This window comes from Poecilia reticulata, linkage group LG3, assembly GCF_000633615.1.
Source record: "Poecilia reticulata strain Guanapo linkage group LG3, Guppy_female_1.0+MT, whole genome shotgun sequence".
Classification (NCBI taxonomy): Eukaryota; Metazoa; Chordata; class Actinopteri; order Cyprinodontiformes; family Poeciliidae; genus Poecilia; species Poecilia reticulata.
The window spans coordinates 21,800,231-21,827,085 of record NC_024333.1 but is presented as its reverse complement, the minus strand read 5'-3'; the positions used below and the strand labels follow the sequence as shown (position 1 = coordinate 21,827,085).

Here is a 26,855-nt window from a genome sequence, read left to right as displayed (position 1 = left end):
AACGTTAGCTGGAGATAGGCACCAGCAACCCTCCCAACCCCATTAAGGGACAAGGGTGCAAGAAAATGGATGGATGGATGGTTTGATAACTGGTCACTCTTTAAAATCCATCGTATCRATGGGCTTGATTTGCTATCGACCTCATCTACCCCAAACCACTTAAAKAATCTATGGGGTGTTGTCACAAGAAAGATGAGGACAGGCTGAAGGCTGCTAGTAAAGAAAACTCAGAATAGCCACAAGCTGCTCACCTCTGTGCCAAACCACACATTGATGCAGCTACAAAATCAAAAGTCGCCCCAAAAGAAGTACTGAGGGCTCATACTGCAGAGTACATGAACATACTCTTCAGTAGGATAACATTTCTGCATAMATTTTTTTTTCATATTAGTGGTATGYAATGGGCTGCACAGTGGCGCAGTTGGTAGAGCTGTTGCCTTGCAGCAAGAAGGTTCTGGGTTCGATTCCCGGCCCCGGTCTTTCTGCATGGAGTTTGCATGTTCTSCCTGTGCATGCGTGGGTTTTCTCCGGGTACTCCCGTTTCCTCCCACAGTCCAAAAACATGACTGTTGGGTTAATTGGCCTCTCTAAATTGCCCCTAGGTGTGAGTGTGTGTGCATGGTTATTTGTCCTGTGTGTCTCTGTGTTGCCCTGCGACAGACTGGCGACCTGTCCAGGGTGAACCCCGCCTCTCGCCCGGAACGTCAGCTGGAGATGGGCACCAGCAACCCTCCCGACCCCACTGAGGGACAAGGGTGCAAGAAAATGGATGGATGGATGGTATGTAATATTAACTGTCTTATAAACTGAATTTTAAATGTTCTAAAAACATAGGCCATAACTTTTCAAAGTAAAATGAAATAAAAACATTAAATTTATCACTGTGATGTGTTTAGCATGAGCTTTTCTTTTTATATCTGAATTATTAAAAACCACACTCCAAACGATTAACTGCTTAAAGAACAAACACCATAAAGATGTTCCAGTAGACATCTATTCTCCAAACTGCTCATATAGAAATGTTTTATAATCTTTTGTTTTTATATCCACACTTTAATGGGTCAAGTATACTAGACTCAAAAGATCATTGAGTTTTTAAAAGGCTTTTCAGAAGGATTTTTACACAGAAGGAGATTTATTTGTAATTGTGACCTCCCCAATGTGGATTTGTTCTTGGGTAAACAGGAGTCAGTGTGGTGTAAAACACTTTGATCACCTAATGGGTGAAATGTCCCATAAATCCTCACCATCACAATAATAAGTTACAGTAATCACAGTGATTAATCTAGATTTGCGTATGGTTATTATAAAGTACTGGCACTCTACTTTAATTGCAGTCCCCTATTAAAGTATTTTTCTCCTTAGATTTTTTTCTCATATTCTCTTTTTGTCACACTTCCACATGTAAGCTCATCARTACAATTTTAATAACTCGACTCGACTTAAAAAGTGTTTTCAAATGATCACTGAGTAATGAAGATCATTTTTAACAAATAAAATATGAATTTKATTCTTTTTACTACTATTTTATTTCATCCAAGGTATCTTTTATAGAATTTGTTTGATGATTTGATAAATTTAAATGTGTCCAAAAACTAACTGAAGAAATCTATAAGGAGGCAAATCAGATCTATTTGATTTTATTTCTTGGCCTTTAAGTACACCGTCTTTCACCTGATGTTTTTATTTAGTTGGCATTTTAATTTTCTTTGCCCAGGCTTGGAAGGTAATACAGCAGGTTTACAGCACACACTTTCTCTCTCTCATACGCGTAAACTGAATCACATGTGCAGGTGTCTCATGGGGCCACCTTGCTGTGCTTCACTGTCCTCTGGATATTCGCAAACGGGATATATGTGCTTTCGGGTTTGGAATAGGGCCAGGCCCATCTCCTCAATTTTGGGTCATAAACAAGGCCTCTGCCCAAGGACTGCAGGGTATTTTAAAACAGGGCTCAGCTTGATTGGACACACTTCTGTTGCTCCCACCCGACTACTAGCAAGCCAGCTGATCAGAGAGGCAGAACAAAGCTGTTCTCTTACAAGCCAGTCTGCACTCAACCCCTTGTACAGAAAACAGGATGCAATTGTACAGAAAGAAATGGTAAAAAAAAAAAAAAAAAAACATAGGCTGTCTTGTAGATGGTGAAGAAAATGCTGTAACATTTACAGTGAGAAATTCCTGTAGACAAAATTTCTCTAGGACAAACTCAGCATCGGTTGCTCATCTCAGCAGGGAGATCAACGCTGGGATTAAGTATGGGGAGAAACAAAATCCGGAACCATCCAGAGGGCCTTGACAAGGTTGAGGAATTTAAAGTGAAAGTGAGGTTTATGACAGCCTATGCATTCTGCATACAGCCTTACTCATACTGGTGTTTTCAACGTCTAATCTGTCCATGAATATTACAACGTGCACCATTTGGCTCATGAATATGAAATAGATGGAACCACAGGCTCTCCTCATAATCAACAGTCGACACACACAGTTCATCGTCAGCTCCATAGCTCTGCAGCACCTTTTTCTCTGGTGCATTTAGCCAATCACTGCCGATCACAGCCATAGCTGTGTGTCAGTGTTGGGGCAAACTGCTTTGAACGCCATGTCAATGCAGCCTTTTGTTGCCAAGGATACTTTAAATGTTTGAAAGCACACTCCTTTTTTCCGTGTTTCACTTTTCTGTCTGTTATTCATACATAGACTATATTTATTTACAGTGTCATAGCCTTGATCCCTTAAGAACACCTATTTACACAGAACAGAAAAAAGAGATGGTTAGGTTTAATTTACCCCTCGTGGATAAACAGCAAAGCTTACTGTAGAGCAACTCAGAAACACGATGCAGAGTTAAACAGCTAATGCACCACCAATCTCTACCCATCCGTTTACCCCGCCTTAAGCAGCATGGCTCTGATCCAACATGGCCATATGCCCCTTAGCTGAGCCACTCTGTGCTATAATAAATGACTCATGATACATAGTCGACATATCATCACCGTCCAAGAATGACAAACCACTACTGGATGATACTGGTAGGCAAACTAATGGGTATGGGTGATGCTTTTTATTTGGCTCACAATGGCATAATTCTGTTATATAAACTACTGTTTTGTGTCTCTGATTAATTTTTGTCATTGCCTGTCATTTTATTTGACCAAGGCACCTTCTTCCAAATGTTCGCTGAGTTCCCTACATAGCTTTTGTTTTTACTATGGATTTGTTGTTGCTCTGTCAACAAACAATTGGAATTTGATATTCGGACATACCGACTGCATACATTTCTCATGACAGATTCCTTGATTTTCCACAATCCCAATGGATATTAGCAAGTTTGATGAGCTGGTTTGGTATGTAGCCCCATTTCTTACGCCTGTCAGGGCGGTGGCTGCTCCACCCTGTGMAAACTTACAAAACTGTTTCATGTGAAAACGATTTTGTGCCGAGCGGGTTACTGTGTGACATCGAGTGTACACAACTATAAAAACTGACCTTTGACATGTCTGGCAGAAGTTCACGATAAATCTGTCTCAACTATACGCAGACCTCCACAGAGTGACATACACCTGAGGGCCTTAATGTTATACTTGCCAAGGATGTTAGTCTGTGAGGAAAAGCGTCTATTCAAAGGAAGGTAGTTTTGAAATACTTTTCCATTTTCAGACAAAGCTTATTAGCCTAACCCTGCTATACACTGCCTGGTGACTGTATGCTGCTGTGTTACTTTGTCTTCATTGTTCACTAATATCCCACAACAAACCTCTGAGGCGTTCACAGAATGACTATGTTTATGCTGAGATGAAAATACATATATGTTGATGATTTACTAATTAGGCAACTTGAAAATAATTTAACTAAGGGTGTCAGTGTAAAGACAACAATCTGGTTTTGTAAAGTATTTTCTTTCTTCTTCACATTTATATTGAACTTTGCTTTCGTCTGTTATGTAAAATCCAATTGTGTCTCTTGTTCAAATGTTTTTGAGAAACATTTGAACAAGCAGAGTAAACCAGAGTAAAGCTGTCTCTGAACAGCGTTAAACTCAATACTGAAGACAGTGATGCATGCTCATCCAGTCACATGACAGGACCTGTTCAATGAAACTGCGGCACAACAAGCTGTGGGTAAAGTGGTCAAGCAGCATTGCTTTCTCGATCATTATTAATGGGCTCAGAATGTGTGATAAAGGCGACTCCCTAGTTTGTGTCAGGATTTCCTGCCTGGATAATTAAAGTCCAAGCTGCAGGTGCTAGTTAGATGAGCCAGCAAAATTTTGCTTTGGCTGTGTACTACACAGAAGTGTTTTACACTCAGTGAACACCAGTGTTACCTAATGATTGTTTTCATTACTAATTAACATCTTGAGTACTTTGTTAATTAATCTGGTGTCCTGTAGGCAGATGGTCATAAGTGTTTAAAATGCCATTTTTGGTAATAAAAACCTAACCAGGCAAGGTTTGCCCTTCTGACCTAATACTTAGCTTTTTTTTCTAATTCCCTGATAAGAAATAGTAATTAAAACCTTAAAATGCATCTTTCCTGCAGGACCATATGCTGATCCAAGGTGGCTTATGTGTGAATATGAAAGGGCTAAACAACCATCTGGAGGGGCCAAGGATTGACCCGCTACCCTTGCAGTTAGGGGTGAAATGCTCTACAGACCCTAGTCTTGTCAGTTTATGTGACTTGCGGTTTTCTTTGCAGTGGGGACAAAGTGCGACGAAATGACAAGCAAAATGTGTTAACTTGACACCTAAAATATCTCTTTACAGCTGGCATTCATGGAGGGATTTCATAGACCGTGATTTGGATAGAGACGCAGTCACCATAATGCAAAAAATTCTGCTACTGCCTTGTGTTTATGGAAATAACTCAAATCTTTGCATCATGTTGACTGCAATAAAAAATTGATTTGTTTGAAGACATGTTACTGAGCAAATATGTGATGACTTTATAATGAACCGTCTTGAAATGTAATATAGCTATTTGAAAAAACAGAATACTGAAGCAGCATTTTGCTTGGCAAACATTTTCTTTCTAGGTTAAGTGGTAAAGCCTGTTTTGTTTCTGGACTATGAGTTGTCCTAACAGCATAGTTATGTAAGGCAGCGGTCCATGAGTGATTTTTGAAGGCGTGAACATTACATTCAACGTCGTCATGTGCTAAATCCTAAAAATATTCAGACAACATGGTAGATAGGAATATAAAAAACAAAATTATACATCATCAAAGGTTATGTTCCCATATAAATCCTGTTTTTGTAGCTACAGAGTAAAGCCAAAACGTTGAATAGAAGGTGGATTTAAGTATTTTAAATAGAATCATGACTCGGAGCATCTATATTCAATTATTTTGCAACAATCACACAGAAGGGGAAATATCAAACAACTGTGGTAACTCTCATTAATCTAATAAACTCACTGAAACTTCACTGGTAAAGTGATAATACTGAGGAATCAAGACAATGACAAAGAGAAATTCCCTTTTCCCCTCATTTATTTAGTAATTGAAGAGGACAATATTTTATTTCAACCAGGGAGTTACACCAAAAAACTTGGGAATCACAAGAGAGGAACTTGATGTTCTTGCAGTGCTTTTTTATGAGTCCCTCAAATGCCACAAAACAGTATAGGTGAAAGATGTGTTAACACAAAAGGGTAAAGATGTAGCTGAGGAACAACACACTAAAGAGACAAGCTTGTCATCCCTGCAATTTCCCATCTCGCTCAAGTCGTGTTTGTCTTGGCAACAGTTACCGGGCCTTTATCTTTGCCAATTAAGCCAATCTAGTGGACTGCAGTAACTTCACTCTGTGGTGTTTGCCAGAGCAGTAATGAACTAGATATTAATTTCATTTTTACACTGACTCCGTTAACTCCCACCATGAATCATGAATCCTTGTCTGTTCCTCATAAGTTGTAACATGAAAGTCCATGCGTGCATAACTCTAAGTGGTGTTAAGATATTCACAGACATCTAAGCCAAATGAACTGGCAGGAGATAAAATGTACATCAAAATGTGGGGAATTAGATAGATTTGTGAGGAGTTAGAAAGAGAAGAGAAGAAGGAGGAGGGGGAACTGAACATGAGAGAGATACAGGCTCATCATGCCAGTCATCACTTCAGTTATTATCCCTAATTCTCGAAGGGAATATCTCAGTAAGGCGGAGTAAATTCGATGCTGATAAGCAGACAATGAGATTTGCCTGTGCCATGAGGCAAAGCCCTTCCAAGGGCTTCCTTTCACCTACAGTGGAGTTCAACTTAATGCATCAAATAGCAGAAAACTCACATCGCTCTCATTAGTGTTGGCTGGATTCCGCTTTGTTGTTTCGTTTTGAAGCAGCATTTCCAGGTGCTGCACAAACTGTTTGTGGGATTTGACTCTCTCCTCTCTCCCCTCTGTGAGTCTCAGTCTAATTAGCACTATAAACCCAACCACAAAATGTTATAGGCAGAACCATGACTTCTCACATTAGGACACCCCCCATGAAATTTCTAGTGTATAAAGCCCTGGGTTATGGGTAAAGCCAAAGCAGTGAAAAGTTCAGATTTTCCACACAAAGAAGAAAATGATGATGCTGTTGAAGGTTTACAGTTTTACACTCACTGTCTTCAGCAAAACTAATGTCTGTTCGACAGACTCTTAATTCAATATTCAGCCAAAAAAATTAAATATCACTTATACTGCTTGCTGGATTGGCACTGAGATGTGTACAAACACAATCTGCTGAGGATCAATCTGACTAACCTTGGTCATCCAAAAACCTGCTCTCCTAGTTTAGCAAGGTTTGAGATTTTTTTCTATAGCCTGAAAATAATTAATTTATTCATAATAGGCAGAGGATGAAACAAAATCACAGTAGTACCACAAGAGCTGATTTACTTGCTTTGATTTTATGGCAGTGTCGATAAAGTCCTTCAATTTCACTTCAATTTTCAAAAAACATAAAGGGAGGGGGGAAAAACTGTAGAGGTCACAACGCTAGAGGCATTTGTAGTGTATAGAGTAGATTTGTTGTTTAACCAACACATTTCAGATTAAGTTTCATAACGTCCCAGCAGGACTATAGATCAAAACATGCTTTACAATAGAAACTATCTTGTATAATATGACTGTGACAGTTTCAGCATAGCTCCAGCAGCTTTCTCACCGGCTATAGAAAGTTTATCTTGTAATGTAATCTGGACTATTTCTTGAGTCTCCACAGACAGTCAGTACTGTCCTAGATTTGCAAAATTTTGGCAAAAACTTGAATGCAGAGAACATAATGATCTTGCAGATGGACTGAGGAAGAACTGCAATGGGAAATAGATTTATAGACATTTTTACTTCCATCTGGAGGTCTGGTATTTCAAATTCAAGCTGCTGTCCTCCTTTAGAAAGAAACCTTTCCAAAACTGAAGAAACATAAATAGAACTGCATAATCATATAATGTTATTTTTTTTTATCTTGTGAGTAATTTAATTATCACAATCTAGGTGATGCAAAATATCTCAATAGAATGGCTCATTTGTTTGATTAACTTCTCCTAGCCACTATTCAAATACCTTTTCTGTCTTGATATATGTAAAGCTGATTAGCAAACAGATCAAATTTAAACTGAGCTTTCCATCAACAAACACTGTTGATAGTACATTCCTGGGTTTCATACAAGAGCACCATATGATCAGTGTTAAGTATGGCGAATGCTTGATTTTGTTGGTCTTTGTCTCTTCCTGAGAAACATTACTAGAATACATGATATCATAAATTTGATAAAATACCATGAAAGCTCTGAACTTTAGAGACTGTTTCACTGAAAACAGTTTGTCATTGAGGGTTTTTTAACAGCACAATCATTTGAATCAAGATGCCAAATCAGAAATGGTTCAACACACACAAAACTGATCTTCCTCCATGACCTTCCAATTCTCCAGGCCTTATTCCCAGAAAAAAACCTTTGGGATGAGCTGCAGAGGAGAGAGCAACACAGAAGACCAAGGACGCTGGACAACACAGGGGTTGCTCTCTGTGTTTACTACAATGTGAAATACAGCAGGAGAAATATTGTTCAATTGGCAAAAAGAATTGGCAGCATGAATAAAGTACTATGAAAAATTAGTTCGCATATCAAAGACTTCAGTTTCTTTTCTCACACTTTCATGACTTATTCTTGAGTTGCAATTAAGAATAATTTATTGAAATGATCATTTAATTGGGAAAAATGAGAAAATTACCAGAAATGAAAAAAAAAAGAAGCAGTGGGAAATCTTACCAGGACTGACCAGTTCACAGAAAACACTCCAAGATTGTTCTGACTCATAAAAAAGTATAAAAATAACCCAGAACCACATCCAAAGCCCTGCAAGCCTTACGTGTCTCAATTAGGGATAGGATTCATGATTCAACAATACTAGAGAGATTGGGCAAAACAGCTGCCGTGAGAGAGTTCCAAGGCCAAACCACTGCTGTCCTCACAAAGGTCTGTCTCACATTTATCAAAAACATGAAACTATTGTCTTAATGATTCCCTACAGCCTGTGATGAGACAAAAAATAAAGCTTTTTGGAAGGAGGACCTCCTCTGACATGTAGCATAAAACTAACAATATTTCAGAAAAAGAACATCAAACAGCTATTATGTTCTGTAGCAGTATTGTGACGGTAAAGAGATCTTTTAATGCCTCGTATCCTTGTCATACTCGCCGCATCACTTATTCTGCTCTTCATCAGAAAATCCTGAATGAGAATGTTTGGTCATCAATTTGCGAGATTAAGCTCAAGAGAGCCTGCATTATGCAGGACAATGAACCAGGAAACACAAGTTCACTTCTCCATCGCTCAGAGAGAGCAAAATAAAGTTTTTGAAATTGCCTAAACTCAGTCCACACTTTAATCTGTCTGGGCTGCTGTGACATGACCTTAAACAGGTCATTCATTCCCATAAGTCTCCAATGGGGCTGAATTAAAACAATTCTGTGAGGAAAAGTGGGCCAACATTTCTCCCCGGTGGTGTAAAAGACTAATTGCCAGTTACAGCAAATGATTGATGGGAGGTGGAGAGAACTAACTTCTAACTAGGCAATGCTTGGTTTGGATATATTTCTTCCATAGACAATTAAGTCATAATTTGAAAATTGCTTTTTGTGCCGAATAGGTTATCTTTGTCTGATATTAAAATGTTGCTGTACAAATTGAAACCTCTAAGCATGTCACTATAACTGCAACATAAAATGTAATTAAAAATGACCATAGCATGGGATTATGCTACTACAATAAAAGATAAAAAATAAAAAAAAACTCAAACTTGTTGTCAGGATTTATCAAATCGGGCCAATTAATTCTATCTAACATGTTCATTGATTTGTTGCTCCTTTGTAAAGCCTCCAGGTGTGCAAAAACAAAAGGAGTGATTGCAGTGGGGTGGCACAGTCAAGCAAAAATCATAATGATTCCACTCAAGACTCTGACTGGCTAATTGTGTTAGTGTGACACAGCCTATCCGGTTTTTTCTTTTTAGATAATAACATTGAGAAAATAATAATAAGCAAATCGATTGTTTGAGACACTTGCAAAAAAATATTTATTTATAGCTAAATATTGTTTGACTGTAACTTGTAAGTAACTAAAATATTGTGAATTTAAAAACGGCATGTAAGTACAAATTTTGCATTGCTGCATAATTATAATCAAAAGTAATCTAACAGCCCATTTTTACTTGTCAATAGAATACAACATGCTGACTGCTGAAAAATGAAGTGTGACATTTATTTGACTCTGAACTTAATTAATCAGCATCTCCTGCTATCAGCCTGGGATCAGAGCGCTCAGATCTCACCCCGAAGAGTAAATCATGAAAAACAGCTTTATGTGTTTCCTTCATTGCTGCTTTAATATGTCTTGATTTTATTTAAGTTGTTACACTTATAAAAGTTTGAAACCCATAGAAATAAATAGATATGAGGGTTATGGCAAAAAAAAAAAAAGCATAATTGCCCTTGGGGTATTGTTTACTGTGATTATGCATTCTTCAGAGCAGGGGGCGGAACTCAGCTGTGCCACACATCACAACACTGCCATATCTAGTATATAATCACAGAAAATAATGTTGACTTGTGCATTATTGCAAACTGTATATGTGTGTAGGTTGTTGGGAATCTGTAGAGAAATCTATAAAAGGTCATTATGGCATTTGCAGAAAGTGGCTGGTTGCTGAAGAGGCAGAAACATGGTGCCTGTCGACTGAAAATACTCTTTCTATCAGAGCGTCTCGCTAGAGTTGATTGCTGGCTTCTGCTGCAGGCCACTGCAGACACATGGTACACAACACAGATGGTGAAGTAAGGCACCAACAGTCGCAGTCAAAACAATTATGACATTTGTGCCATGAGTTATATATTTTTTTCAGGCATCACTGCAGCGGCTCCACACAAGTCACATTTAATTGTAATGAAATACCACATACAGTAAGTGAATATCATCTCTTCATACATCACCACATTCATATTTGTTGATTTGGAAAAGCAAAATTGTGAATGACACAGAGCAGGATTCAGAGAATAATCCCCTTTCTGGTGCACAAAGGCATAACTTAAGCTGCTACAGTGAACACTAAGTCTCTCTCCAGCCTGGCATGCCTTGGACTCTTTCACACCCGAGTGGTCCAACTGAGATCACCCTGTCTCTTGACTCGACACAAACACATGTTTTCTAGAGGTACTACTGGAAAGATAGCAGGAGCAATCTATCAAAATGGAGCTGGCTGGAAGTCAGTCCAATCTCAAGGTTTTCCCCTCTCTCTTCTTTATGTCACGAGGATGCATACTTCAGATATATACATAAAGGCAAGTCATTTTTCCGTATTATATACGTTTTTACAAAACGCCTGTTTTGAGCTGAGCTGTTTGTCACTTTATTCAGACAGAACACGCGACACAAATTACACAAATTAGCCCCACTCTCATCCTGGGTCCTCAATCCCGCTGAGATATTCAGAATCGTGAGCCAACAGCGTGAATTGATGAAACAACAAAACGGGTCCTACATATCATGAAGCATATTCCTCAAAAACTCTGACTGCCACCATCAGTCACCAGCTGGGAAAGTGTAATGCGGAGCACCGTGGAAATGAATCAGCATTTCTTTGGTGTTGACAGGCTGAAACCAAAAGCTTTCAAAATCAGGCATTAATCCACAGTCAGTCTACACAGCACAGCGTTCAGCAAAAAAAAAAAAAAAGAAAGCCAGAGTTCATGCAAAACTACAATCAAAGGTAATCATGACCAAGGTCAGTTGTGTTAAAATGAAAGTTTTATTTTTATAATTATTCTAACATATTTAGCTTGCATAAGTACTGAAACTCGCTTTCTGATAAACTTGAGTAAAAATACCACAGCTTCAAAGTATTCCAGTAACTTAAAGGGGTGGTGTGTATTTTCAAGACACAGATTGCCTTTTTAAGGCACAATTTGTTAAGTTCAGGTGTTATAAAAATGCCGTATATTATCAAACACAACTAAAAAGAAATCTGACAAATTGAAATTGGCCTCTGTCTCTTTAAGAAGCACCTGCTCTTCCCAACATTCCGCCTTCAGTACACCATGCCTTCCCATTATGCCATTTACTACTTGGAAGCAACACTGAGGGCTCTGATGAGGGAATAACATTATAACATGATATACAACTTACAAAGATGATTTTACATAATACCGCCCTCTTTAAAAAATTATGATGCGATCTAATTTTCTTTTAAAACAAGAAGATATTAATTACAGATTATTACAACAACAATAATGCTATTAATATTATTTTTGAATGCTTATTGTTCAGCATGTTGTACCTTTTTATAGCTTCTTAACAGGTCAGAAACATGTGGCAGTTATATGACACTTCTTATAACGGAAAAAACTCACTTTGTCACTTCTGACATTTCACTAAAAAAAAATTGAAACCATGAGTACAGCATGATACTGTATCAGTCCTGAAACAACAGCCTGCCAATTTCTTAGTACATAGATCATCCATGCCTGTTAGGCAGTGGCTGGTAAGGATTTTTTAAAGAATTTTGAACTTTACTCACAATAACACAGTTTCATGCATTTTTTAAACAAAAACGGTTTACTATGTCATTTCTTTATTTTGAAAGAACAATCACTTGTACCTCTCACTGCCATTAACGAATCACATAAAATACGAAATACTGATTATTACAAAATCTATCTCATGGACAGACTGATAGATTTGCCCTTCTTTGAAATGCAGGAGAAATGAAGATCTAACTTTCTGTCAGCTAACCAGCTGGATGCAGCTGCAGGTGGGGAAGGGGCGGGGCTGCACCACTGATTATCTGTGCCCTCCTTTCCAAATTCATATAGAAGTTGACTTGATAAATCACCAGTATCATTTTTCATTCCTTGTCCTTTTATAGACCAATGATTAGCATAAAATTATTCTTTGACACATACCAAAACCATCACTACCAGGCACTGAGCAAGTACAATCATCAGACTTTCTTCTTTTTTTTTTCTTTATTCTTGAAAATGTCAAACTAAAATTAGACTGAGACTTGGCAGCACCACATGCAATCTGTCTTTAACTTAATGTCATTGACCCTATAACATGAGGATCTTGGGCGGAAATTAGCAAAGAATTATGATTTGCATGAGTCCTTATTCAACATCTGAACAAAGAAAATTGCACATGTGAGCAACCAGCCCTAAATATTACTTGATGATTAACATCCCAGCAGGCTTAGCGTTGAGTGTGAAAACCCTGGGCAGACCCAGTTGCTCATTATTTAGACTCCTGTGGCTCTGTTTAAAAAAGAAGGAATATCAAAAGAGGGCTGATTGTTAAAATACACTTAGTTCAAGACTCTAACACATATAATGTTGTTGAGTGATGACAGCATAAATAACCGAGGTTTCATGTTGTTTTTCAAAAAAGCAAGAGAAAATAGATTAGACAAATGTGTCACAATATGTGTCACAGGAGTAAAGATAGAGCACATCACAATAAATTTATGGAGGAATGTCACTGCAGAAATCATAAATTACCCTTTTTGCCCGAGTAGTAATGCAAGAACAAAAAACATGTTTTGACACAGAAAAAAATCTTGGATAGATGAGTCACCGTTCACCCTGTTCTCTACCAGTGGTTGACTACATGTGTGTCACGCATGAAGAGAAATTCATTCACCCAAGTGCTCATTTCCCACAGTGAGGGCTTCTGTCAGGGCTGCCGTAGTGAGCAGCCCTAGTGTGGTTTGTCTCCATTCAGTTGCTTGGCAGGCAGGTAAATGCCAAACCTCCACTGCGTTTGTCAGGGTGATCACATTCCTTGTGTTCTGCTGTTTCTCTCCTGATGACTGAACAATTTAACAAGGTGATAAACTCGCAAACTCAAAGGCCGTGACAAGAACCGCCGTTGCTGCTGCATAAGCTCAGAACTCATGTTTTCCACACTTAATGGCTGAAAATTCTCAACCAAGCAGAACACAACGCTTATTTCAGAAACTCGGCTGGCACACAACCCTTCAGCGAACTTCATTTTTTTCCCCCAAGAACATTTAGGAGCTCAGTGTGGCTCCTCAGGTGGCCAATTGTCCTACTGAGAGACTAACAGGTGTGTGGTCCTAGTGTTAGCACTTCTAATTCGTCTATCTGAAAATCCGTCAGTGGATTTAAAAAAAAAGAAGAAAACATCACTGTACAAATTCTATAGCCTATTTGTGAGAATAGGGTAGAAAATAAATTGTGACACATGTAATAACAAGATAGGAAGCATCTTCAGGCCCCGAATGGCAAACAATTTGTGTTTTCTGTCATTCTAAATTATAAATGTTCACATGGGTAATAATCTAAACCCCTGGCAGACTCATTTGCCTAAATACACAAAAAACTCACCTCACAATTCAGTTCTCAAAGAGGCAATTAAACCAGCTTTAAATGGAGATACTGCAGATTGTGTCAGCTGTGCTCATACATGCATGCAAATATCGTGGTAACCAGCCCTCCTCACTCAGAGCGTGTCCTTCATTTTACAGGCTGGCCGTAAAATCGCCAGATGTGAATATGGTAGGGCACACTTGAGGATCAGTCGGTTACGGTTTAAGTGGAAAGCTTTTGGCTGCAGCAGCAATTTCAGTTGCAATGTCAGAGCTCTAAATGCAGGACTCTCTTCAAGCCACTTCAAGCAAAGCATTTTCAGCACCACACACTGATGGACAGCTCCCACATAGATTTTTTTTTTTTTCCTTTAAGGCAGCATTGCCAAAGCAACAATTCTAGGACTTGACATTTTACATTTCAAAAAGCAACCTGTTCTTGTGGGTAACCTTCTCGAGCTGTGGTAGGGAGGGGTGGGCGTTTGGGGGGGCAGCTTTTTTTTTTTTTTTTTTTGCTTGAGGTGCATTACCCATGGGTGGCTTGACTAAGGTTTTTTTTTTTGTCTTCGCTACATGGTCAGGACGCAGGAGGACAAAACAAAATAAGACACAATGAAATTTAGGGTGATGAGGGAGAAGATTTTTTTGTTGTTGATTGTTTAAAACATGATTCTCTGCTCTTCAAACTCAAAGCGCCCTTCACATGGACCAGCCAGTTCACCTGGCCAATCCGGCGCCCCTTTTGCTGCAAACGTGTATGCTGAGAATACCTGAACTGAATTTGAATTACCATATGACGTAGGCCTTTTTCTATCAGTAATGTCCTACTGGCAACAGGGACTAATACAGACTCACGGTCTCTATAAAGCGCTCAAAGATTGAATTTGTTGCACCAGTTACCTCTCAGGTCTCCTTTTCCTTAACGTTACATGTCTATATATCAGTCACAGCCTTTGAAACACAAAACAAAGCTCAATGTTGAGAGAGAATGCGACAGATTTTTGAACATTTCTACACAGACAGAATTAAGACGCAAAAAGTATATTTCTTGGCATGTAAATGGACAAGCTAAGCGCAAATCGGGAGCTTAAGTGGCGATGGTAGATAGTTCCGAACAACCGAAAAAGGGGATAAACGGAGCAAATCTGAATGAAATACTTACGCATTTTTTCGAATAAAAGAACTCGAGGGCGAGAGCAGAGCAGGAAAATTCATCAGGGCCCCCGTCCACGTTTTCAAGATTTGCAGTACCACCGAGACACAAATCTCCATGTGAAAAGGGGGGCTGGAGGCTGCTGCAGTCCGCGTCTCTCTCGATCACAAGTCAAGATGCTCGCCTGCGAAAAACGCCAAACACTCTGAGAGTTGCGTTCATCTGCGGTGCGGTCACCATTCTAAACCCACAGAGGAGAAGCAGTAGCCTCCCGGACTTGAAGGTATTCCTCTGGACCGAGGAGGAGGAAAATCCTGCAGAGTTTTTTTTTTATTTTTTATTTTTTGTTGTTGTTTTTTTGTTTTTTTAAAAAAAGGGGGAGTGAAGTCCATATACAGGCCGCTTCTCACCCTAAAACAGCCTCCCAGGCGAATCCACAAAAATAAAATTTTGCCAAAAGAAAAAGAAAAACAGACAGACAAAAAAATAAAGTGGAAAAAAAAACTGTCAGTCAATGGCTTTCCCAAGTCAGATGTTCATTACTGCATGGCAGTCAACGTTTACCTATTTAAAGCCTTGTGAATAAGGTCAGCGCAGCGAGAGATGGAGAAAAAAAAGCGTCCAACACAGAAAAACCTTAGAATGCCTATTGGATAAAATTGAGGATATCCGTCCCACTGCAACCATCAGACGCTCCGCATCAGGACAAATGGCTTGCCATAGGCTGCTCTGAAATTCGCAGAGCATATGGCACACAGCGTTTCTGTCAAGTAAAATGGGGAAGATTGTACAGGGTGAGATTTTTCATCCCTACCCGTCAAAGCCGTTCGGTTTATTGATCACATCGGTGATAATTCCGCTTGTCAGGCAGCGTGGGTCCAGTCCGCGCGGTTTAGGCTGCAACGTCCGTGTGTTGCAAATAAAGCGGCTTTCTGCCAGCGGCTCCTAATGGTCCCCCAGCTCGCTGCCGTCCATGACTTGAATAGCGAGCGCGCTCAAATCGTCTCCGGGCGCAGATCTGCCGTGCGCGCTTGTGACTCACTAGCGTGTGTGTCTGTTGCGCATGTGTTGGCGTGCACGCTGGTCCCCTTATTGCCCAGGGACCACTTTAACTTTGACCACTTTGGCTTCCCGTCTCGCTGCCCATTTAAATCACACAGCAGTCATTAATTATCGGGGATCAATAGCGCTTATGTATAAAGCACGGATCTGATGGGGTTGGAAATGCGCCTGTGTGTACCTGGAGTGCGCGTGCGCGTGTGATTCAGTTGTTGATGAGGTATGGTTGCCACCTACAGGCGTTATTCTCTATTCAGTCATCTAAAACGGACTATCTCCACAGTCAGCGTCCTCAAATAAATTCCCACTCAACATGTAGGGGTATTATCACTCCTCCGCGTTAAGCACTGACAGATGCGTGTGCCCACCAAAATCAGAAATATCTATCATTTTATATCTTTAGTTTCAGGCTATGAGACCATTACATAACATCCGCTGCCGTTTTTCATTAAACATGGTTGCTTTTAATTACAAACATCTCATGCAACACATTTGGGCTAAAATCTGCTTTGAGACAGAGGATAAAAAAAAACACATAACAAAGGGAGAAAACTCACCCACTGCAAAGAGCACCAAGGCACACATGTTGGCGTTGCCCTGAAGGTGAGCTTAAGTGAATTGAAGATAGAGAGAAGTGAGTGAGGTTTCATTTGAACTCAGAACAGCCTGTCTCATTAGCAGACATAATGAAGCAAAAATCAGTCATGTGTTAGAACACCTCCTGGACTGTGAGGCCAATAAGGCCCATAATTCAACTGAGAAAGAGAGAAAGATTATTTTTTACCTGTCATAATGTTTCTGATCACCTAAGAATTTAAAAGACAGATGAGTGGGAGTTTTTGCACAACTTCACCAAACAAGGGAGTTAGCCCTCTATTTTTTTTTTTTATTTGATATGAGAAATATATCTAATGGTCAGACGTCCTTACACTCTTTTCAGTTGTGCCACACTGTTGAAATGCAAAACTGACCCTCTGTCTATCCATACTCACTCAGTGGCTTTCAGACATGATGCCTGTCTTGAAAATATTAATTAGTCATGTATAATTAAAACTACAAGTCTGATTAGATCTGTGATCCTTGGACTCCGTGATGCACCTGCTGCATTGTTATTTAATCTGCTTGGTATGGGGCTCGGTCGTTTGGCATTCTTATGCAAAACATAGTCAGCTTGCCAACATCTGGTACCAGTTAGAAGATACATCCTAACTCACTTTTAACTAATTGTAAAACTGTATCAGACAGCAGATTCAATAACTACAGATTTGTTATGTAGTCATTTTTATCTGCTGTGTTTCATCTGTGTGGTTTTCTTTGTTTCAGATTCCTCATCTATGATGAGTGAAGTGGGATCATGTTTTAAAAGTGTTTTGTTATAACACGCATTCAGTAAAAACAGTTTGAGCAAAAAGATATCATAAACTGGAAACAATGTCAAAACAAGAGGAGTAACATGTATTGCTAAAATAACAAACAAGGACTGTCAGACATGAAAACCATCCCCATGCTGGTGGCTGAAGAAAACATTGAGGAATATCAGACAGAATTTTATCTCTGAAAACAAATTTTGCATCATTCCGTTGATCAGTTAATTTGCATAGAGCCAAATTACTACAAATAATATCTCAAAGCATTCCGGAAACAGGTCCCTTTCACATACATGTCTGTAGAGTTCAGTGAAAAGTTTGTCCCATGTACAGATCTTCTCTGTTTTAGGTCTTTAGCCACACTAAAATGTTTCCAATCATCAAACAAGTGATGATGTCAGAAATAGATCATCCAAATAAATACAAAAAGTAATTTTCAAATTCAGATTTTATCCATTAAAACATACCTGTGTCTTGCAGCAGGTTAATTACCAGAAACATACCAGAAAGTTCACCTTAAAAAGACTTAACATTGAAATAAATAAAGTTTTTTGGCAGTTCTACCCAAAAGCCATCCATCCATTCATTTTCTTTACACCCTTTTCCCCAGTGGGGTCAGGAGGGTTGCTGGTGCTTATATCCAGCGAGACATTTTGGGTGAGATGCAGGGTGCACCCTGGACAGGTTGCCAGTCCATCGCAGGGTTTCTACACAAAATCTAGAATTAAATAAAATATAGACCCTTTTACATGACTTGAAATAGCTCCTTCATGTTCAGAAACCCCCCAATGTGTCTGAATATGAAAAGTTCTAAAGAGTAAAAATGGGACAAAATTCCTCACAGCAGGATAAAAAAAGTCACAACCACTAACAGCAAAGGACTGAGAGCAGCTGTCACTGCCAAGGGAGGCCAAACCAGTTGTTAGGTGGCAATTACTTCCTCATATAGGTTCAGTTTGCCTTGGATATTTTTTTTCCCTTTAACTCAAATGGACTCTCTCAACTATGCAAATGGTCATGTAATCATTTAACCATTTATGCATACTATTCACTTTGTATGACTTTTCTCTTTATTTAATGGCATAACGTCACTTCTTGACATTATTTTTGCTTGCATCGCATTCAGTGATTTTTTTATTATTATTATTATTATTATTATTATTATTATTATTATTATTATTATTATTATTATTATTATTATTATTATTCTGCTGGTCTAACAGTGATCAAATCAGTGTGAGTTATTGAAAATGTTACTTTATAGTGTAGGGCAGAGGTGTCAAACTCCAGTCCTGGATGGGCCCGTCTCCTGACATGTTTAGATGTGCCTCTGCTGCACCACACCTGAACAGAATAAGTAGGTCATTAGCAGGACTCTGGAGGATTTATCTACACAATTAGGAGGCAACTCAGCCGTTTGATTCCTGTGTTTTCTACCTGTGGCATATCTAAAAACTGCAGGACCGTGGCCCTGGAGGACTGGAGTTTGACACCCCTGGTGTAGGGCATGGTTGGTTTGACTAGCTTTTCCTGTTTCAATTCTGATTAGTTTTTTGTTTTTTTGTATTTACTATAGTCAGATTATATTGATTTCACAATAACACTTTTTTTATTGTGAAATCAGGACACGCTGGAGGGACTATGTCTCTCGGCTGGCCTGGGAACGCCTTGGGATTCCCCCGGAGGAGCTGGAAGAAGTGGCTGGGGAGAGGGAAGTCTGGGCCTCCCTTCTGAAGCTGCTGCCCCCGCGACCCGACCCCGGATAAGCGTAAGAAAATGGATGGATGGATGGACTTTTTTTTTTCTGATTGGAAACATGGATCTGTAACCAAAACCAAAAAACAACAGAAATCTGCAACAGAGGCAAATCTTATCTTAAAATCCCTAACAATCCATTTCAGCTAAAATTCAAATACATTCAGTTTATTTCAATCTGAATTCAAATTCAGTTTGCAGTTTACTTCCAACTGTAAGACACTGCATAAAAATTAGTTATTAACTTTCTAGCTATCCCTGCTCATGAGCAACAATTTGTCAGTTTACTTCCAACTGTCATGTAGATGAGGTGGATTATCAGCTAGCATGCTAAACGACACCATCCTAACAGTTTCTGCTCCAGCAAGGCTAACTGTTGCTTATAAGGTTAATTGATATTCGCAAATAGTTGCAAATCAATTGTGTGTTTTTCACTCCTCCACTATTCAGCTAATTGATTTAGCCCTACAAGAAATATCTTTCATTTGAATGTGATTTTAGAGAGTTGTTCAATGTTTACAGCTGATAACTCAAGGAGGATATATCATCCCAGCATCTCATTGACATCCTTTTATAATTCTGTGGTTATGTATTTGTAGAGAGAGTAGTTATCACTGGAGAGCTACTCAGACTGGGATCAATTTTAAATATGTTCCTTCATTTATCATTTAATTCTGACACATTTATATTGACTCATGAGGATGATGTTTTTTGAACCCTTTACACCAATGTCACTGAACTATCAAATGATTATGTACATTACAGTTTGAAGACCCTGTTGGGGCTTGATATATTGTATGTACGCTGCTGTTCAATGCACGTTTGCATTGAATAACTACTCTTTGGCAGGTTCTGTTTTGTAGTGTGCTTCACATAGACCTTTACCCATTTTAACAGATTACAGCCCACGGCAGACTTCAGCATAACTAGCCATGGATGTCCATGTAAAGAGACATGAAGTACATAAGTGATGGCTAAGTAGAAGGAAGAGCTGCAGCAAGAGGTCTGATGAAAATTAAAAAGTGACATATTATTTTAATGTAGCTTCCCTTCATTGCTGTTAAATCCAGAATATAATTTAAAATTCTCCTTCTCACATATAAAACCCTTAAAAATCAAGCTCCATCATACATCAGAGACCTTATAGTTCCTTATATTCTCTGTTTGAAGGTTTGCTGCAAACTCAATGAGACAATGCAAGTGACTTCCCACTGCAGCACATCCAGGAAGAGTGAATGCAAATCAGTGACTCAGTGCAATCATCTGGTTTTATTAGATAGAAAATATTTGAACCAGTTTGAATAATAAATCAAACTCGACAACATTGTTTAATAACTAGGATCAACTTTGAAAGTACTTACTTGATGTGGAATCTCTCTGTATGATTTGACTGAATTTCCTTTTTTTGTAAAGTACATTGAGATAACATGTGTTGTGAAAGATAGCTATAAAAATAAACCAAACTGAATTAATTTGAAATTGACATAAATTAGCTAAAGCAATAGCTCCATTGAGAACTCATTTTGTTTCCCCAAACTGAGATCTTTCACACAGCTATTGACTGCATGAAAAAAAGACTGATGATTGACTTTCCAGAGCACCACTTCAAAAGAAATCTCAACCACTTTCTAAAGTTAAAGTTTTTAGTTACTTAAGCATAAAAACAGCTCCCTTTCTTTCATGTTAGTTATTTTTTATAGAAGTCTGTTTTTTTCCAGAAACATAATTAAAAACGTAGCTTGTCAAAAGGATTTCCAAGTATTGAAAAAAAGCTAAGAAGCCGAGTAAACTGAGATCACTCATGATGTAATTTGCTCTGCATTGCATGTAGGTGCACACAGCTGATCCTTGTAAATGTTTGTATTAAGTTCATTCATAACTGACCTTCTATCAAAACCATCTTTCCTGCAGTGCAGTACATTTATGAGGTAATGTTACATAAGCTGAAAAAACTTTGCCTCTCCTGTACAAACACCAATTATACATACGATATGCTGCACTTTCAGTTCTCAGCATTTTATTTATGCTTTGATGAAATATGAATTTTAAATCCCGGATCTCCCAAGGAGGAAATTTAAAAATAAAAGTGGGAGGGAACCAGGGAGAGGGTAGCATGCACTGTTTTTTTTATTTTTTACAAACTAAAACCTCAGCAGATCTGTTCAATCAAATCAACACCAAACCTTTTACTGCATCAAATATGTACGTCCTCATTAGGATGCTTCCATTCACGGGCAATATAAACACATCCTTTGTGTTACTAGGACTTATTTGAAACAATACAGCAGCAGTGAACTAAAGCCCTTATATTTATTTCAAAGGAGATATCAGCATTTTGGCTCTAAAGGGTATATGAAAGCTTCTTTTACCGTTGCTTTAAGAAAGAAAGCAACGTTGGGAATTGCTTGAATGAGTTGTGCTTTCCTTCACATTTTTAAAAGAATTTCTTCAAACACGCCTGCGTAGAATATGTATGCCCTATCATGGATGATGTGAAACTGTCTACTTTCAAAGGCGCTAAGAAAAGAATGGATACTTCAGATTCAAAAATACTGGAATATATTAAGCTGTAGTATATTCTTCAAGTTTCTTGGCTTTCTAAATAAACTGTGTTGTTAACTAGAGGAAAAAAGTCTCCTTTAACAGGAAGAAACCTCCAGCCGAACCTGGCTGCGTATGAGCGGCCATCTGCCACGACCGACTGGGGGGATGAGAAGACAGAGCAGATACAAAAAAAGAAACAGAAGAACTGATGCAGAAGAAATTTCTATGTTAATGAAAGTAAAAAAAAAAAAGTTACTAGCAGGAGAGGGAGAACATTTAACTGCTGGCAGCAGTTTCTCAGGCGATGCCCTCCTCCATGAAGGCACCTCAGCCAAAACAGAATGCCAGACCAGATGCAGCTTCTATGCAGAGGAAAAAATCTGAGAAAAAACATGTCAATGGTAAATAATGTAAGTTGGAGAGTAGCACACCAAGAAACTGGAGAATGTGGTCAGCCTGTTCCTCAGCAGTCTGAGCCTATTGCAGCATAACCAAGGAGATAGCTCAGGATAACCTAAATCCTTAAAATGAGGATAGAGGCAGAGTTAGGGAGCACTGTCTCTTTGGACTGTTTTCTCCCCCCGCTGGATCATACTGCCTCCTACTCCCCCACTCAACTGGGCAAACATTGCTGTCTTATCTATGAGCTTTATCAGGGAGGAAAGTTTTAAGCCTAGTCTTAAAAATAGACAGGGTGTCTGCATCACGGACTGAAAGTGGGAGCTGGTTCCACAGGAGAGGAGCCTGATATCTGAAAGATCCGCCTCCCGTTCTACTTTTAGAAATCATGGGAACAACCAGTAAACCTGAAGTCTGAGAGTGGAGTGCTCTGTTAGGAACATATTGAACAATCAGGTCTCTGATGTATGATGGAGCTTGATTATTAAGGTCTTTATATGTCAGAAGGAGAATCTTCAATTCTCTCCTGGCTTTAACGGGGAGGCAGTGAATGGAAGCTAAAGTAAGAAAAATATGATCAATCTTTTTCATTTATACCGAAACTCTTGCTGCGGCATTTTACGTCAGCTGAAGGCTTTTAACTGCATTTCGTGGACTTCCTGATAGTAGATAATTACAGTAGTCCAGCCTTGAAGGAAGAAATGCCTGGACGAGTTTTTTTCAGCATCACTCCTGAACAGGATATTTCCAATTCTGGGACTATTCCAAAAAACACTAAGATTTTTTTACTTTACTGTCAAATACCAAAATCATGTCATCCACATCAAGTGATTGACTAATCAATACGAAACAAAGCTAAAAAACCTCCTGCATCCGTAAGTGCTATCTAGCATTATTATATTTTAGGTTGAGAGTGTTACATATAGTATTTCACTGGTAACTTACAACACATATTTATATATTTATATACACATCAAAACTACATGCTGGGTAATTAGTCAGTTTATGCATCTGAAAAAAATTATACACTTGTGTTAAAAAACAACAAAAAAGGAAAAAGAAAAAAACTTGAATTGAATCTGACTGCATGCTGTTTGTTGCAGTGGTGTTTTATTGTACTGTAGGAACGATCTTTATGAGCCTTGTGTTTGTGTTAAAGCATTAAGTTAATGAGGCCACTACATTACTTTCTCACCTCAAGCTGCTTCAACACATAAACACCAAAGGATGTCAGAAAAAGCACATTCAAAAATGTTCTGCAATTCCTGTTCACACGAATGAAAAATATCCCAGATGCATTTGATTCTAACGACCTTTACATTGAAGTGGTTGTGCATGTAGGTAGACTCTTCAGGATCACAGGATGTGATGCAATAAGAATGCTTAAAAAAATTGCAGTGTTTTGTTTACGACATTTCAGCGACGAGGGACGAGCCCAAAGCTGTCTTTTAAAATGTGTGTTTCAGTGTTCACGTGTAAACTACATGTAACCCCAAATATCGACATTACAGTGGGAAACCAACAGAAAGGCAGGACGGGAGGAGAAGAGTTTGGTTTGATGCAACAATCCTCATGAGCACCCAAAATCACTCACCATGAATTCTTCAGGGAATTCACTGCTCTTTTCACAGATGAGCTCATTCTGACACTTTCTATGGTTAAGCCTACAAGGCTGACCTGGCTTTCTGTTTATTTTTATTTATTTTTTTTATATAAAGCATATTGTCGTCAATATGCTGTCTTACATATTGACGACAAAGAAAGGAGAGGAACATTTGTTTTGCCTGTGACGATGAGCAATCTTATATTCTGAAGAAAACAAATGGTAGTTTGTAATTTCATGGTGCTGAATAATGGAGCAGTGTGATGCTAGGGCAAGGAAGCAGAAATGCGTGGACTCTGATGGATCACACTTTTGCAAAAAACTGAAAAAATTCACCTCATGTGGAGCAAGGTCAAACAGTTTTCATCAACAATGTTTTTCTACTAGACTGCATTCCAATCATGTTTGCTATCAGAAACACCTGGAAGTATTTATTTTAATTGGGAAGTGTCAAAAAGTGAAATATGACCTGAAAGTGAAGTGTATTTGATGTATAACATAATTGGAAATCCAAGGCTGATGCTGGACAGATGTTATAAAAGGCAGATAAAGCATTGGAAATTTAAAATGAGTGTATGCCTTTTGCAGTCTTTTGGGATGAAGAGCTTTCTCTCCGTGATTTATTTAGACATTATGGGTATAAAGTCTGTCAAACAAATTGAAGGGCACAGTTGGGAAAAGCTAAGTGAAAGTGTTTAACAAATTATGGGCAGAGACGGCTTTAGTTGAGTCTTTTTATCCATCATTTTGGTCCATAGCCACTTTTCTGTCAAAATATATTTGGCCTGTATATTCCTGTCTCTGTAAAAGACATCTATCCTTCTTATTTCTTCTTTTCTATCGTTCCCCATCTACCCATTGGGATCCTTGGATCAGCTGCTGTTGAAGCACATGTCCCAGACTGCTTTCTGGGACAAACTTCAAGAAGCTGGGAAAAAAAAAAAAAAAAAAGATAGAAGGGGGAAAATATGGTTAGAGAGAGAAAAAGAGAGTGGCTCCTCTGGCACTACGGAGCCTCTTCAATTATTCAAATGGCCGCTGTCCCTCTGCACTTGTTCACTCTGCTTGGTTTGAATATTAAAATGGCCGCCCCCAAAAAAGACAGATTTGCAGAAGATGAAACTCATGCAGAGAGCAAAGGCTGGGTGTGCTTGACTTTTCACATCTTTGCCTGAGCAACTATTGAGCAGTCTATGCTACTGACAGCGTGACTTTGAGGAGTAAGATATTCCTGTCACGTATGGCCTAAATTCCATTAAAGACAGGCTGATGGACTGCATTATTAGCATGAAGAAGAGCATGCTACCTGTGCCCCAAAAGACAGGAAAAGCCCACTCAGGAGCAAACTTTGAAGTAGTAATACTTYCCTTCCCTGTCCTTTATTTTTGCAACTTGACTTGRTCTCTATGGTTCAAGACGTTTACTGACATTGACTTTAACTTCGAAAATTGTAAAAGATCCCGAATYCCAAATATGTTGAGATTTGGACCAAGACCAACTATAAMAATTGGTCAGATTTACTGAACTTTAGCTAAMTATAGGAAGGTTTGCAATCAATAAAAGCAAACAAAGCAAAACCAGGTCTKTATTATTCTATTTGTCTAGTGAATGAACAAAGCAGTCTCAAATTATAATTGTATTTATTACAAAGTTACCCTAATAAATGAAATGTACGCTCAAAAAGGAAACATATTTTACTATAAAAACTGTTCTTTTGAGAGTGATATAGCTGGTGAGCTGTTTGATTTTCTTTGTTCTGCTTTGTTAATAATCTAAATACGCAAACATARATATCATATTTCATTTATGCAACTTATTGGAAGACCTATTTAAAATAAGACATGTACATATGATAATTTAGCACTAATGGAAATTTTGTTATCTTTTTACATTATTTCTGACTTTTTTGGTCTGCAAACATACAAAAAAAATTGAATGACATATTGTGTCTTAAACTTTGTAAAACTCAAACAAAGGTCAACGKCATTTGCTTTAATGAATGGAAAGAGATAGTCTACTTTCAAAACCCTTACCTCTATTAACCTGGTTATTGCTTGTTATATCTAATTACTAAAATAAAACAGTTTGAACAGAACTGTTTTTGTGAGTTTAATACCCCATTCTTAGAAAAATAATGGAAATCAGAAGCTCAGACGTAAAAAAAAAAAAAAAAAGCCGGGAATCTTTGGCATCCACTAAAAGTCTTACTGGTATCTCTGCGGTTATTACTTATGTATGATGTTCCTAAACTGTAAGCTGGTGGTCTCCTGTGGTCGTCGCCACCTTGATGTATTCACACAGCCAGATGGTGTATTTTTCTTCATAATACAAACTGTGCTGTGATTCTGGAGCAGAATTTATTTCCACTGCTACACAGCTGAGTGTGTCTTGGGAACAAACGTTGACTGCAATCGACCAAAGCAGCCAAAAAGCGATAGGAGGAGGCACAAGTTACTGGAGCTGACTTAAAGCTTTGTAAACTGTTTTCTCTGCAGTGTTAATTTTCCATAACAGAGCTCTGTGTGTGTTCAGGAACCACCTGAGTTTTCCATCCATGCCAAATGTTTTGCAGGAGTAAGAATAGAGGAGGATAAGCATATTTTCAAAGGTGAAGTTATAAAAAGATTGTTTTAAGGAGTAAAAATAGGTAAATTAATGAGGCCACTGATAAAAGATGATGAAAGATCAATAAGTGGAGGGATTTTGTTTTTTAAAAGGGCAGCTAAAACAAAATGTAAAAAAAAAACATGAGTCAGTGTGCTTCCTCTCACTTTACCGTTTTGTGTAATATTTGAAATGAATTGTTATGACAGCAGCAGGAGTTTTTTTTTTTGTCTAAATAAAGGAGCTATCACAAATTAACTTCATATATCCATGTGAAACTAAAATCTGTTGAAATTGTTTTTTTTCTTATTTCATTGCATTTTTTGTGTGTAAAATATAATATTAAGTGTAAGGACCTTATGGGGAACAATGTTTAACGCCCCTTTTAACAAAAGGACAGCACTATGTGTTCTCCTATGATAAGCTGAAGCAAACAGATAAAGAAGATATCTTTGAAAATCTCTGTAGATCGCCTAATGTCCTGGATTCTCCTTTATGTTCTCC

The 26,855-nt window shown here is 38.4% G+C and overlaps 1 protein-coding gene across 1 annotated transcript in view; it reads right to left on the bottom strand.

Moving 5' to 3' along the window:
• LOC103462729 (leucine-rich repeat-containing protein 4C-like) overlaps window positions 1–16,162 on the bottom strand; it is a 49,634-nt gene extending 33,472 nt beyond the window's left edge. The window contains exon 1 of the mRNA XM_008405693.2: window positions 15,030–16,162. The gene's annotated coding sequence lies outside the window, so the exon portion shown is untranslated. The remainder of the gene's footprint in view (window positions 1–15,029) is intronic.
• Window positions 16,163–26,855: the final 10,693 nt, after the last annotated feature.